General features: G+C 40.2%; 1 long non-coding RNA gene across 3 annotated transcripts in view; it reads right to left on the bottom strand.

Annotated features, from left to right (window-relative positions):
- Positions 1-13,258, bottom strand: part of LOC147032222 (uncharacterized) — a 164,588-nt gene that overhangs the window by 79,484 nt on the left and 71,846 nt on the right. The window lies entirely within an intron of this gene.

Here is a 13,258-nt window from a genome sequence, read left to right as displayed (position 1 = left end):
AATGTTGAAGATCCCATGGAGTCCTTCATCAAGAGTCGGCAAGCTATCACCGGAATCGTGAACAAATCCAAATTCCTGCCCTGACTAACTGCTGGGGAGGCAATGGAAAACCACCTGATATAACAGTTGCCAAGAAACTGCTTCGGCAGTATTGACGCTCGATAACATAGCATTGGACATCACAATCAAAATATACTTAGGGCTGGTATTGGATTGCTTCCATGTATTCCCATTTGCCTTGTTGCTGTGTAGACTGGGTTCAAATCTCAACTCAGCTTTCAACGTTCCCCATGATTTCACATGGAGCGACATGCATCAATGTGCGTGCCATCCTTTGGAAAGTCGCTGAATTGGATGACTGGTCTACCACCACTGGTGGTTGGTGAATGGTAAAGATCATACAGTGGTTTCTATGAAGTGCATTATAAAAAAATTACCCCTGTGCGGGAGTGACGGTCATCTCTGCGAGAAACTATATAGCCTCCTGAAGGTAGGACAGTTTTTGCAAACTTTGAAGTCACGTGACTCGAAAACAAAAACGAATATCGAAAATCCGGTTCGACAAAATTTAGATGTTGTCCCATAGATTTATATGCCACAATCAAATTCAAGATCGCTTGAGAAATGTAGGAGGAGATAGATTTTGAAAATCGTCATTTTCGCATTTTTGGCCAACTTTGAAGTCACGTGACACAAAAACGAAAATCGAAAATCCGGCCGGATCAAAATTTAGATATTGTCCCATAGATTTATATGCCACAATCAAATTCAAGATCACTTGAAAAATGGCGGAGGAGATAGAATTTGAAAATCGTCATTTTCACAACGGACGGACGGACGGATCGAAGGACATCTACACCCATATTATTAGGTCATGCTCGAAGAGATGACCTAACTAGAAGGGCACTCAGGAGAGCGCATAGCTCCACCACGCAATGCCTGATCCACAAGAATGAATCAGGCCCATTACATTTTTGAAATATCGTGCTATACAGTACTATATCGTTTTTGGCCTTATCTCTCAATAGTGAAGAATCACTTTAAACATTAAATAATTATCGTATCCAGATTGGGATCTTCACCAAAATCGAATCCTTTCATCCTTGTAACACACTCAATATGTCCACCAAGTTTCGTCCAAATCCGAAAACAACTTTTTGAGATATCATGCTATATATCATTTTTGGCCCCAACTAAACATAACCTCCTCCATCTTCAGTGGTGAAGGTAATGAAATAAATAAATAAATCATGAAAGTTCAGGAATTATTTATTTGTTCAAGGTGCCAGTAATAACTCAACTATTCTTCACAAAGGAACCATGGGATCTTTAACATCCACCGACGAATAACTAATGATAGCAGATATGCGCCACCCAGTTTCATGTCGATCCAAGGGACAATATACATAATGCTTCGCCCTGCCTGAAAAACACCAGGATGACAGTTTATAGCTCAGCTACAATTCAAACCCAGGCTAGACACCAGACTCTGGTGTTTCATGGTTTGAGCATCCACTCTGAGTCTGGGAGGTCGGCGGTGCGAACTCTGGCCAGGTATACTGAGGTCTTCAAAAATGGTACATGCTCCTTCTTTGCTTGATGCTCAGTATTTAAAAAGGAAATAGCACAGAAATACAACCATGTAGGTTAGCAATAATTTTGCAGGTGTTGATGGGCCAAATTGCCTTCTTTTGCATTGAATTCAACTGCATTTTAAACTGCTCAGAGGTGAGTGTGCATACCTCTCGACGAGTCTGCAAGCCTTGTTCTCCAGGACAAGGCCGATAAATCGTGAACCAAAAAGTTTCAGGTGAAGATAATGATCTTTTATTAGAATTTTTTTCACATTTACTGTATGTAGGTCGATATCACAACTATTATTCGGAAGGACTTGTGTTGATAAGAAGTATTCTTGCTCGAGAAGGCTCGTGTCAATCTGCGTCAGCAGACAGGGAGAACGATAGATGGAATCAACAGAACGTTGATTGAAGTATACTAACTGCCACTGGAAGCCAGGAGAAGCTGATGTGTCGAGCATTAGACCTTCGTTAGAGCAAAAGGGCAGACAAGCTTGGTTAATAACTGCCTTACTTTTACACGCAAACAACCTCGTTCTTGTGTGGAACAAATGGTGCTTTGTACTTTGTAGTTAATTTCCATGCCGCATACATGCTCGGTCTTGGTTATTCGCATTTGCTGACGTCCAGACCGATGTGCTCAGATACCGTGACATGGTCGCGGGTCGGGAATTCCACTCGACACATTAAGGACACCTTTAACAAGCAGTTCTGAAAGAGAAAAGCTGACTCGAGCGGCATTACTATGCGCCGGTTCCAGGAGCAGCTGTCCAATTTGGATCGCACCTGCACCGGTGCATGCTTTCTGCTCCAGGACCCAAGATCGCGTCTGTCCTAATTCTTTCTGACCGAGGGAGCTGGCTGTGACACTCCGTATTGGCATTTCGAGTTGTTGTCACAAGGACGATGCTTCCCCCCCAGGCGTGTTTCACATGTGATGTGCTCTCATGCATGAAGTTCCCTAAAAAAGGTCATGGTCATTTGTATTCCAAACAATTGCTTAGGCCATCTGTTTGGCATCTTGTTTGAGACGGGTCACACAGAATGACAGTACTTTGGCAGTAAATGTCCAACGTCATCTGTAAATAGGATGTATAGTTCCGATTCCATCGCAAAAATTCTTGATTGTCACGCCTATTGTTACCTCCTTTCATCCCACTAAAAAATTATTAAAAGCCCTAATTAATCCCACCTTCATGCGAGGTCGGCCGATGAGGAATGTGCGGCCAAGGTTTTTTGCCACAGACTGGCTGGCCGGGCCTGCTGTTAGATTGGAGCAATGTGGGTCGGAATTTTCTATTGGACGAGGGTGCCGACCATTTGTAACTTGGATTTGCTCTTGTTGATTGACACCAATGGGATGTTTAATGTTCTTCATGGAGTTATCCTCAATCGCAACATTTGATGGATTTTGCAACTATCCTTGTTATCATTTTTATTGGATTTACATAATCAGCTAACTTCAGTCGACAAGGACAAGGGAATCTAACACAGGTGGAGGCCATTCAGCCCATCATGCCTGCGCGAACACCATCCTAATTTATCAACACAAGATCCAATGAAGAAAATGCAAAAAAATGTTTTTAATTAATGAAATAATTGTTTATTTTGTTTCTTTTTTTTAAATTTAATTTTCGTAGTTTTTGTATTTTTTTTTCTTCCCCTCAGGGGAGGAGGCATGGGCTTGGTTAAAAACATACATCAACCACACAACCCCCCTTGACAATACCCCCACCAACAGCACTCCGTACACACGCACACAATCACCCATCAATGCTCAAACTACCTAAAAGTCCTGTCAACATCCCCATACTCCTCCATCTCCATAACTTCCAGGTACTAATCTCATTCTAATTTAAACTTACCTACTTTTTCTGCTGCCCCTACCTTTCCAGGGAGGCCATTCCATGCATTAACTTCTCTCTGAGTAAAAGTCCCCTGCCTTACTACCGTCTTAACTCTCCTCTTCTTGACTCTCAGGCTATGGTCCCTGGTCCTATCACTGCCTACTCTGTTGAATATACAATTCATCTACATTTATTTTATCTACACCTTTATTTATCTTAAATATCTCTATCATATCTCCTTGTAAACCGCCTCAATTCTAGTGGATAAAGCCCTGTCTCCTTCAGCCGCTCCTCACAGCTGAGTCTATCTCGGCCTGGAATCAATCTAGTAGCCCTGCGCTGAACTCTCTCTTTGGCATCGATGTCCTTCCAGAACTGTGGTGACCAAAATTGCACACAATATTCTAAATGTGGCCCTCACTAAATTCCTATACAATGTCAACACCAACTCTTTTGATTTATAAATGATCCCCCTCCGAAGACAACCTAAAACTCTATTTGCTTTACCTTTAGCTGCCCGGCATTGTGCTGCCTGCTTACCTCCCATATCTATTACCACCCCCAGATCCTTCTCCTGTGTGACACGCTCCAAAATTACCCCTTGCATCCTGTAACCTCTATTTTCATTGTTCTTTCCCATCCCCAACACCTTACACTTGCCCAGGTTAAATTCCATCTGCCAATCCTTTGCCCAATCTATGCAAGTATCAACACTTTCCTGAATCTGATCACCACCCCCCTCTGCTATCCACCTTACCTCCAAGCTTTGTGTCATCTGCAAATTTGGAAAGCTTACTCTTTACCCCATTATCCTTTGATCAATATTTCAGCAACAGGAGATGTTGCATAATTTGTGCACAATACAAGCACATGGGAAGCAAACTGGGCTATCCTATGTCCAGGGTGAAGTTTGATTTAAAAGCACTAATGCAATCTCTCAGGGTCATGACACATTCTTGGCAGGTTTTAATAGTAATTCTAAATTAAATGCAGGAAGGTGATACATTTGATTGTTAATGTGGAATTGAATAGAAATCTAAACTTTTTGTTGTGGGTGAGGGCAAGGTTATACGGGCTGCCTCATTGGCTGCTTTTCTCAAAGCTTTTATCGTGAGTTTTCTTTTTTCGAGGTACTGTTCTTTTCTTCTACCCCCCCCCACCCCTAAGGTCAAGGCTCATGAAAGAGCAAGGTGGGGAGGGTATGAATTCATAGTGGAGCAGCAGGGCAACAGTTGTCAATAAGCAAGAAGATGAATGGATAGGAAAAGAGGAAATGGCAGAGACCAGGAAACTGAGGAATTCCTCTAACACTGGTCAAGTAAGAGGTTTTAGTGGATAAGTGAGTAACCAATAGTACCAGCAAATAACACTTAACATAATTCGTCAATATCGCAGTAGGCCAACAAAATGTAAAAGGTCATACGTTTTGATATTTTGGCTCTGGATTAAGCAATAGAATGACTTTACCAGGAAAAGCCACAAAATATCATTATTGCACATAACGTCACAACATGTTTCATTGGTTTGAGTAACAAGTGTCCCCCCCCCCAAAAAAAAAAATAGGAAACATCATGCAGCATGGGTCGTTGCCATGTAAACCGCAAAATGGTCTGGGTATGCCAGAGATGTCCACGGCAGCCCCTGCCTGGCATGGGCATGCTCCCCTCAAAAGTTTTTTTTAATATTAGGAAATATTGCTATGCCTCCCAAACCCCTGCGTGATACTAGGGTGGGAGAAGTGCTGAAACTAGCCTCCTCCTACTCACTTAGCCTTGCTGTGATAATCATTCCAGTTAATAGGTGCGAATTGTATCTACCCTCATATGAGAATGCCTGCCAGCTCATTTATTGAGGGGAATCACTCCACTCCCGCAATGACGTAAATGAGAAGCCACATGCTGCACACAAACTGATGATGATGATGATCAGGTGTTTCGAACCAACAACTAGATTTTGTATTTAACTGACACTCCTGTGATGGACTAATGCCATAGAATGTTTATTTTATTTTATTTTTTTTAAACACTTGAAAAGATTGTTTATATCACGAATTGCAAAATTTCTAAAGCAATCTAATATTTTTTAGTAAAACACAATTTGTTTTTCGAGAAAAACATAGGATCACACATGCTTTGTTAATATACCGAGACAAAGTGGTGCAAGCAATTGATCAATTTGCAATTACAGTTCGTCTACCTTGACTTTTCTTCGGCTTTTAAAACAATTAATCATAACATTCTTTCACACTCTATCACATTATGGGATTAGATTAGAAGAATAGCCTCAGAATGGTTTAAAAACTACATGTTAAACAGAAAACAATTTGTGGTATGAAATGGTCTGCAATCCAAAATGCAATCAGTGACTTGAGGGGTTCCACAAGGATCTATCCTGCGTTGAAGGTTAAATTACATCTGCCAATCTTTTGATTGCTAATTGGCAATTTTGATTGCTAATTGGCAATTTTGATTGCTCTTGATTGGCCCCTCTTTTATATAGGGGCCAAGGATTCATAATATATATATATATATATATATATATATATATATATATATATATATATATATATATATATATATATATATATATATTGTATAAAATTGGGGCGGATTGGGATTAAACATTTTTAAAGAGGCAGAAGGCGGTTCTAACTAAACTTCAGCATGTTTCCGATTGGCTAAAGATAAATAAATTGTCATAACATAAATATTTTTTTTCTGCAATTTATGTGTGGACCTCTTTGCTTTGATAATACAAGTATATCGAGAGTTAATTACAAAAAAATTCCTTGGATTCTTTATCGATGAAAATTTGACAAGGAAAATGGATAGTTACTTTATGCAAATCCATTTCTTGTAGTATTGGGTGTCATAAATAAATTGAAATATTATTTTCCTAAATAAATTCTTCTTGTCATATTTTCCACCTTAATTTTATCTCGATTAAATTATGGCATAGTTGTTTGGGGCAATTCATTGAAATTACAGCTCAATAAAATTCTGGTGTTACAAAAAAAAGTTTTACGAATTATATGCAGCGAAGGTTCACACGCCATTCAAATATTCTCTTATATGATAATAAGGTTCTCAAAATAGAAGAACTATTTTTTATTCTGGATTAATAATGTTCCAGCTGAGTCTAAATCAGATACCCCAGTGACTTACTCAAATTTTTATGAAAAATAAAGTCATTCATAATTACTCTACAAGACAAGCTGATATGTCCCACTTACAACACACAAGAACTTCCTTTGCAAACAAAAGCATTATCTATGCTGGACCCAAATTATGGAATTCACTAGAAGTGAGCCTTTAGGCAAACTGATGGTGTAAATAGCTTCAGACGTAAACTCAAAAGCTTATTATTGGAGAAGTATATAATAAATTGAGATTGATATTGTAATCACAGATAATAAATGAGTAATGAGTGATTTTGTGATGCCAACATAAGGAACTGCATTCCAGATGATTGCTCCCTCCTGCAGCCCCATTCCTACATTTGTGTTCATTTCCATTTTAGCTTCCTTCAGTTTGGCTTCTGTCTGCCCAACTCCTTTTTATTCTCAATACAGTTATCTCGTTTTACAATATTCTCCCTCCTCCTGTCTCTTTTTACTTTTCATATTATTTCACATTTTTACATATTTTTGATCACAATACATTTGTAATGAGGACGTGAAATCTTACAAGCCCTGCTTCTTTCTTTTTTTTTCGGGTTCCTCCACTGTTTTCTTGTTTGCTGTGTTTCTTGTACTTGTTTGATTATGTTAAGTGTGCAAAAAAAAAAAAACCCAAACTGAAACTGAAAATATAGCCAAGGTATCAGTGACGAAAGTCAATGCTCAAGGTATACCATACATGCCTGCAGGCCAGTAAATCTCAGTCCATGTTTGAAGGAAACTGTGATGAAGCCTGTATCAGAAACAGAACATCACAAGGTTCTTGGAAGCCCGTGAGTGTGCCATTTGAAAGGAAGAGAGATACAGAATGCTTGGGATATCGCGAGGTCAAGGGCGACAAACGATGCCATTATCCATCTGTAGGGACACTAATTGCAGGGAAAATTTCTGAACTGAACTTAACGGCCGCTGCCTCTGGGCTGCAAAATCCCCGTTAGAGGTCGTTTGTGGCTGCTGAAACTCCATGCACGATTTTGCCGTTGACACATTTGCATACACAGTGCATAACATAACAGTATAAGAAATGGTTCAACCCATGCAATTAAATTAGACTAATACTCAAAGTTTCTCATCAACAAGGATGTGCAAGCAAACATTAAGCAATAAGTCCGATAACTATATACAAATTCATACTACATAGTATATTAGCTATTCCACAATTACAACATGAGTACAAAAACTTAATTCACAAAAAGGACCCTCTGTTTATTCATGTTAGGGTTAGGGCATATTAACCTTTTTAGGGTATATTAATCAGTTAGGGTATATTATTATACCAGTTAGGGTATATTAATCAGGGTGAGCAATAATCGCCAATAATCATGTTAGGGTTAGGGTATACTAATACATATTAGGGAGCCACGTTTGAATAGGAGAGAGTTTGCGTTTTGGTGCACAAGGTGACGTACAGATTATGATTGATTTAAGGAAATGTAGTTTTCTTCCCGAATATTATTCTATTCTTTGAAAATCCCATTTTGGCTTTCTCTATGTCAGGTATTGAGCTGCATGCTGAGTGTATGTCAGCATGAGAGGTGCATGAGATACTAGATTATGAACACAAGATTACGTTGAATACTGCTTTGCACAGTTTATCGCATTATTCATAATGATGTGATAAAAAGCATGGAGCAACAATTAAAGCATAATATACAACAATATTTCTATGTAGCATGATAGCTTGGTGGGTCAGTGAAAATAAGGTGGAAGTAGGTTGGAAAGTCAAGTGGGAAGTGTGGGAAGTGTGGGGGGGGGGGAGGAGGTTGATGGGCTTGTTTTGTGTTCAGATTTTGCTGAGCTCGACTGTGAGGGGGTGAAGCATCGTGGAGAATATCCTGCATTTTCTTGAAGATGAGAACCTCGGAAGATTAATTAGTTTTTCAATAATTAATAATATAATGAGTTCTCTTACAAGGAACTTCAACGCAGGAAGGGGCTATTCGGCACATTAAGCCTGTGCTTCTGTGCAATGGGTGTTTATCCGTGCCCTATCCTTTTTATATGCTGAGCGTCAAGCAAGGAAGCAGCACCGACCATTTTAAGTCAATTAGTCGTCTAGCATTCATACCCCTGACTTCCCAGACTTAGAGCGGGCATTTTAACCATTCGGCCACTAAGTTAGGTAGTAATATTCTGATCATTACCCTCACTAGAGGAGAGAGTATTGCATTTCAGTCCGTTTGCCCGCACAGAACTTTTGTGCTTTTCTCAGAAACCCCTTGTCGGATTGAGACAAAATTTACACCATTGATGTGACTACTCATGTAGAATGAATGGTAACTATGGCGCCATAGGTCACGTAGTGTGGTAGCCATATTGGAAAAACGGAAAAACTTTGGACCTCTGTATCTCTGAAACCGCACCAAGGAAAAAAATGAAACTTGGCGTATAGCAAGTACTCCTCATGGGAATGAGTGATTTTTTATGACGTAATAGGTGCCCTCGTTATGACGTCATAAATGCATACGCAGAACGCCACATCTGATCAGTATGAAAATTTTTGAGGGTCATCGAAGGATAAAATGGTCCACAGAAAAAAAAAATTCATGATGTCATCTGCCACGTGATTCGGCAGCCATATTGTTAAAAAAAAAAAAAAACTTTAAAAGTCTTCTCTGAAGTGGCTGAATAGATCGAGGCGAAACTTTACATGTATGACTGCCTGTCCATGAGGAACAAAAGGTTCGCACATCTATCATAGGTCACATGGTTTGGCAGCCATATTGGATTTACCTTAAAACCGATAAAAAGACACCACTCAAAAGAAGTCCTGGCAAGGGTCTGCAATCTCTGATTACTCTTTTTCTTGTTTATTTTATAATGTTAGTCCGGTCTTAACCCATTTTCCTATATTTCTGTCCGTATTTCATCTATTCTCTCCACAAACGCCATGAGAGGATTGATATTATATATTTATAATACTGACTCGAAGTATCATGATCCAGAACCGCATATGGAAGAAAGATAGATGGGATTGACTCAGGAATGTGGGCGGAAAGTGCAACCTCAGTTTGACCCAGAATGATTTGGAATAATGTGGAATGAGTGCGGAGATGATTACAACTGCAGGATCCCTGTGTGAGGATAAAAATATGGGGTTGTGAGCAGTTCTGGCTGATTTATGTTTCAAAGAGTTGAGAGATCGAGTCTGTGGGTCAAGGAGCTGGGAGTCGTTATGGAAGAACTCAGAGAAGGGGAGAGAGGGATAGAGATAGAGAGAGATAGAGATAGAGATAGAGATAGAGATAGAGATAGAGATAGAGATAGAGATAGAGATAGAGATAGAGATAGAGATAGAGATAGAGATAGAGATAGAGATAGAGATAGAGATAGAGATAGAGATAGAGATAGAGATAGAGATAGAGATAGAGATAGAGATAGAGATAGAGATAGAGATAGAGATAGAGATAGAGATAGAGATAGAGATAGAGATAGAGATAGAGATAGAGATAGAGAGGTCAGTAAAGGTGGTCAATGAGTCTGGAGGCAGAGTTCAGGAACCAGGGAAGGCTGATCAATCTTATTGAGGATGTCGGTGGATTGTCAGCTTTAAAACTCCACTTGCATGCCCAACCCTGCAGTTCTGAGCAAGTTCAGCACTTTTGGCTGCAACGTTTTTCTTGTCCAATGCTATGAACTTTGAGGTTGAACTTTCCTTTTCCCTTCACATCATCTTATCCTGCTTTGAAACCCATGCCCATAACAGACTTAGAAACTTTCGCTCTCGAGGAGAAAGGTGGAGGCCAATAATCGCTCTCATTTCCCCATTTTCTGTTCTCCATATGCCCGTTATGTGTATTTAAGCTTAAATATTAAAGGCTTTATTCTAATTATTTGCACGCTTTAATTGTTTATAACCTTGCTAAACTGTGTATGATCATTTTACTTCATTGTATTAAAAATTGCGTCCAATCATTTGAATGCATTGATTTTATTGTCGGCAACATTGACCCTGTATGCCGTGAATTTACATTTTGTGAAATAATTTAAGTTGAACTTTTGCAAAGCCGGTCCTTCTTGCGCTTCAGGGCCCATTTAATTCACAAACTAATTCGTTCATTTGCTACATTGCACTTAATAATTGTGATTGATTTTGCTGCTCAGTTATTCTATCAACAGGGTTCCAACGAGCTGGGCCCTTAAGATCATGCATTGTGTACATGTGCAAGCGTCCATGATCATCTCAGTTCATTCGATTGGTGTGGGACCATGTGACTGCTGGTTACATCATTTCTGGGAGTGTAGCTGTGCCGTATAAATTATGGCGACAATTTGGAATTTGGTCAGAATTCCAGAAACAATCAACGACTCTCTGTGGAAGACATTGTAGGACCTTTAACATCTATCCGAAGTCAATGCCAGGCATGCCTCATGATTTTGGTTCAGATGGAAAATTTATTGCTTTTTACACTCTTGAATTTTGCCGCCATCATGGATTTCAGGTTAAATACTGATCAGATCTAAATTTTATTGACACCAGTGGGTTGCTGATCCATTAAAACCATGGACCAGACACAACAATTATATTTTTATCACAATTATTGAAGAAGTTATAGCTGTTTTAGTTATTTCAAAGCCCGGTGGCGGCCATCTTGAAAATGACTGTTTTAACCCATTTCCGGATGTCAGATTTTTTGGTAGACTTTTTTCTATTGATCAGTATATCCAGTAGGAATGAAAACCACTGAGAAACCTTTTGTTGCAATTTGTTGTGGGCTTGGTGGTTGTTTGTCATAAATTGACCCGACTAACAGGTGAATTGAGGGGATAAATTGTTGGAATGGAAAACGAATTGATGAACAAAGGAGTGAAATGGGGGAAATTGAGAAAGAAACGGTATTAGAAGGACAGGTTGTTGGAATGGAAAAAACACAGAAGTGAAATGGAAGAAATTGAGACAAAATTGGAGACTCAACGAGGGAAAAAGTTGGAAGAAGAAATTGGGTCAACAAATAAAAGAATTGACAAACTAAATGAGGATCTGGAGGACTATCCCACCTGGTTGGATGCCATAATGCAAAAGCAGGTAAAGGAATGGGGATTTTGTAAGCATCAGGGTGGTGGTTTGTCTGAGGAGGTGAAAAACTTGAAAACTCGTGTAACAGAATAAGAGTGGGTGTAAGCTGATAAAAGCTTTTGGGAGCCACAATTGACTGGGAAGGGATGGATGAGATGTTACAGGAGTGGCTGAACACTTGGGGGCAATGCTATCAAAGGAGAGGTGGTAGAACCAAAAGTTTCTGTTATTCTCAAAGGTGAGGTTGATGGTTCTGTTGAGACCATGCTTGAGCTGACTGACCCATACAGAGCCAGCAGTGAAGTTAAACAGGACTTGATGCACTTTGTCATTAGGGATGTTATTGAGAAGGCTCGAGCAGATTTGGCAGAGCCAATGTTTGAACAATTTTCAGAACATGCAGTCGAGGAGAGCGACAGTGACATTGACATGCTAAGTGCCGAGCAAGTAGCTGATTCTGAAACAATCGAAAGTCAGCTTGCTAATGTAAACTCTGGAGAGAGAATTGCTAAATTTGAAAAAGTGCAAGGTGGTTCAACAGCCACAGATGGACCTCAAGAGCAAGAGCAGGATGCTTGTCAAATCAAAAAGTGGGAAAGTGATGTGTTTTAAAGGAATTTGCAGAACCAATCTCAAAGTTCAGATTTGGATAGTAGTTGTGAAGTCCAATTCCTCATTGTTTGTGAATCTTATGGATGTGATGCCAAAGCAGAAGGTTATGATGAGTCTAGTGCTTCTCGCTATTGTGATGCAGATGGGACAGTTGTCATTGAAAGTGGATCAACAGAAATGCTTTGTGATGATTGTACAGTGGGGAAGGACACATTGGATACTGCAAAAGAAAATGACATTGAAGTTGCAGAGGTGGTGGGTGAGGAAAGTAATCTCCCTGAACTTGGCACATACAAGAAAGCAGATCTTGAAGGTTGTTTTGTCGAGCCAGGATTGGAGCAATCCCATGAAGGATGTGTTGAGGAGAGTTGCAGCAGCTGTGGCTTCTAGTTGGTTGAGCAAGAGGCTCATCTTGAATCAAGCCAGTGTGAGTCGTGTAGCCTTTGAAGAGAAACATGTCCACATTTGCATCTTGGGTACTCACCGAGAACAAGGTGCCAACACGTTCTGGAATGTCACAGGCACTTTCTCCTTTTCCAGCAACTCTGTTCTCAGCTGGAAGTTCTGCAATTTGCTCCACAAGCTTTTGCGCAAGCGACACCCCAATGGTTGCGCAGGATTCCTCACTTCAAGTTACTCGACTAAAGGAACTTAGTCGCATGTGGAACCACTGCCATGACAGTTGTGGTTGGCTTGTGGCCACCTGCATCATGTTGATCATGGAGAAAGTTAACTTCCACATTGGGCGGCTGGTTTTTCCACCTGGCTTGGTGGTGACGGACGGGGAGCTTGGCGCTGCGGGAGAGAGTGGCATTGGCATAGTTTTTCGGCTGGCAGTGGAGCAGTTTGCCTATATGGACAGTGAGCTCAGTCCTTTTGAAGCAGGTTTTACATCTTTGGATCTATCGCATGCCGTCTTCATGACACAGGCTGGACAGTGTCGTTTGGCACCTCTCACCCAGGTCATACCAAATCTGAGTCTCCTCGTCTCCCGTCCCATGGAGGGGCAACTGCGGTGCCATGGGGA

Source organism: Eptatretus burgeri, chromosome 2 (assembly GCF_056783735.1).
Source record: "Eptatretus burgeri isolate ZD-2024b chromosome 2, Ebu_testis_v1, whole genome shotgun sequence".
Taxonomy (NCBI): domain Eukaryota; kingdom Metazoa; phylum Chordata; class Myxini; order Myxiniformes; family Myxinidae; genus Eptatretus; species Eptatretus burgeri.
The sequence above is the reverse complement of the archived record's forward strand: the minus strand, read 5'-3'. Positions and strand labels throughout refer to the sequence as shown.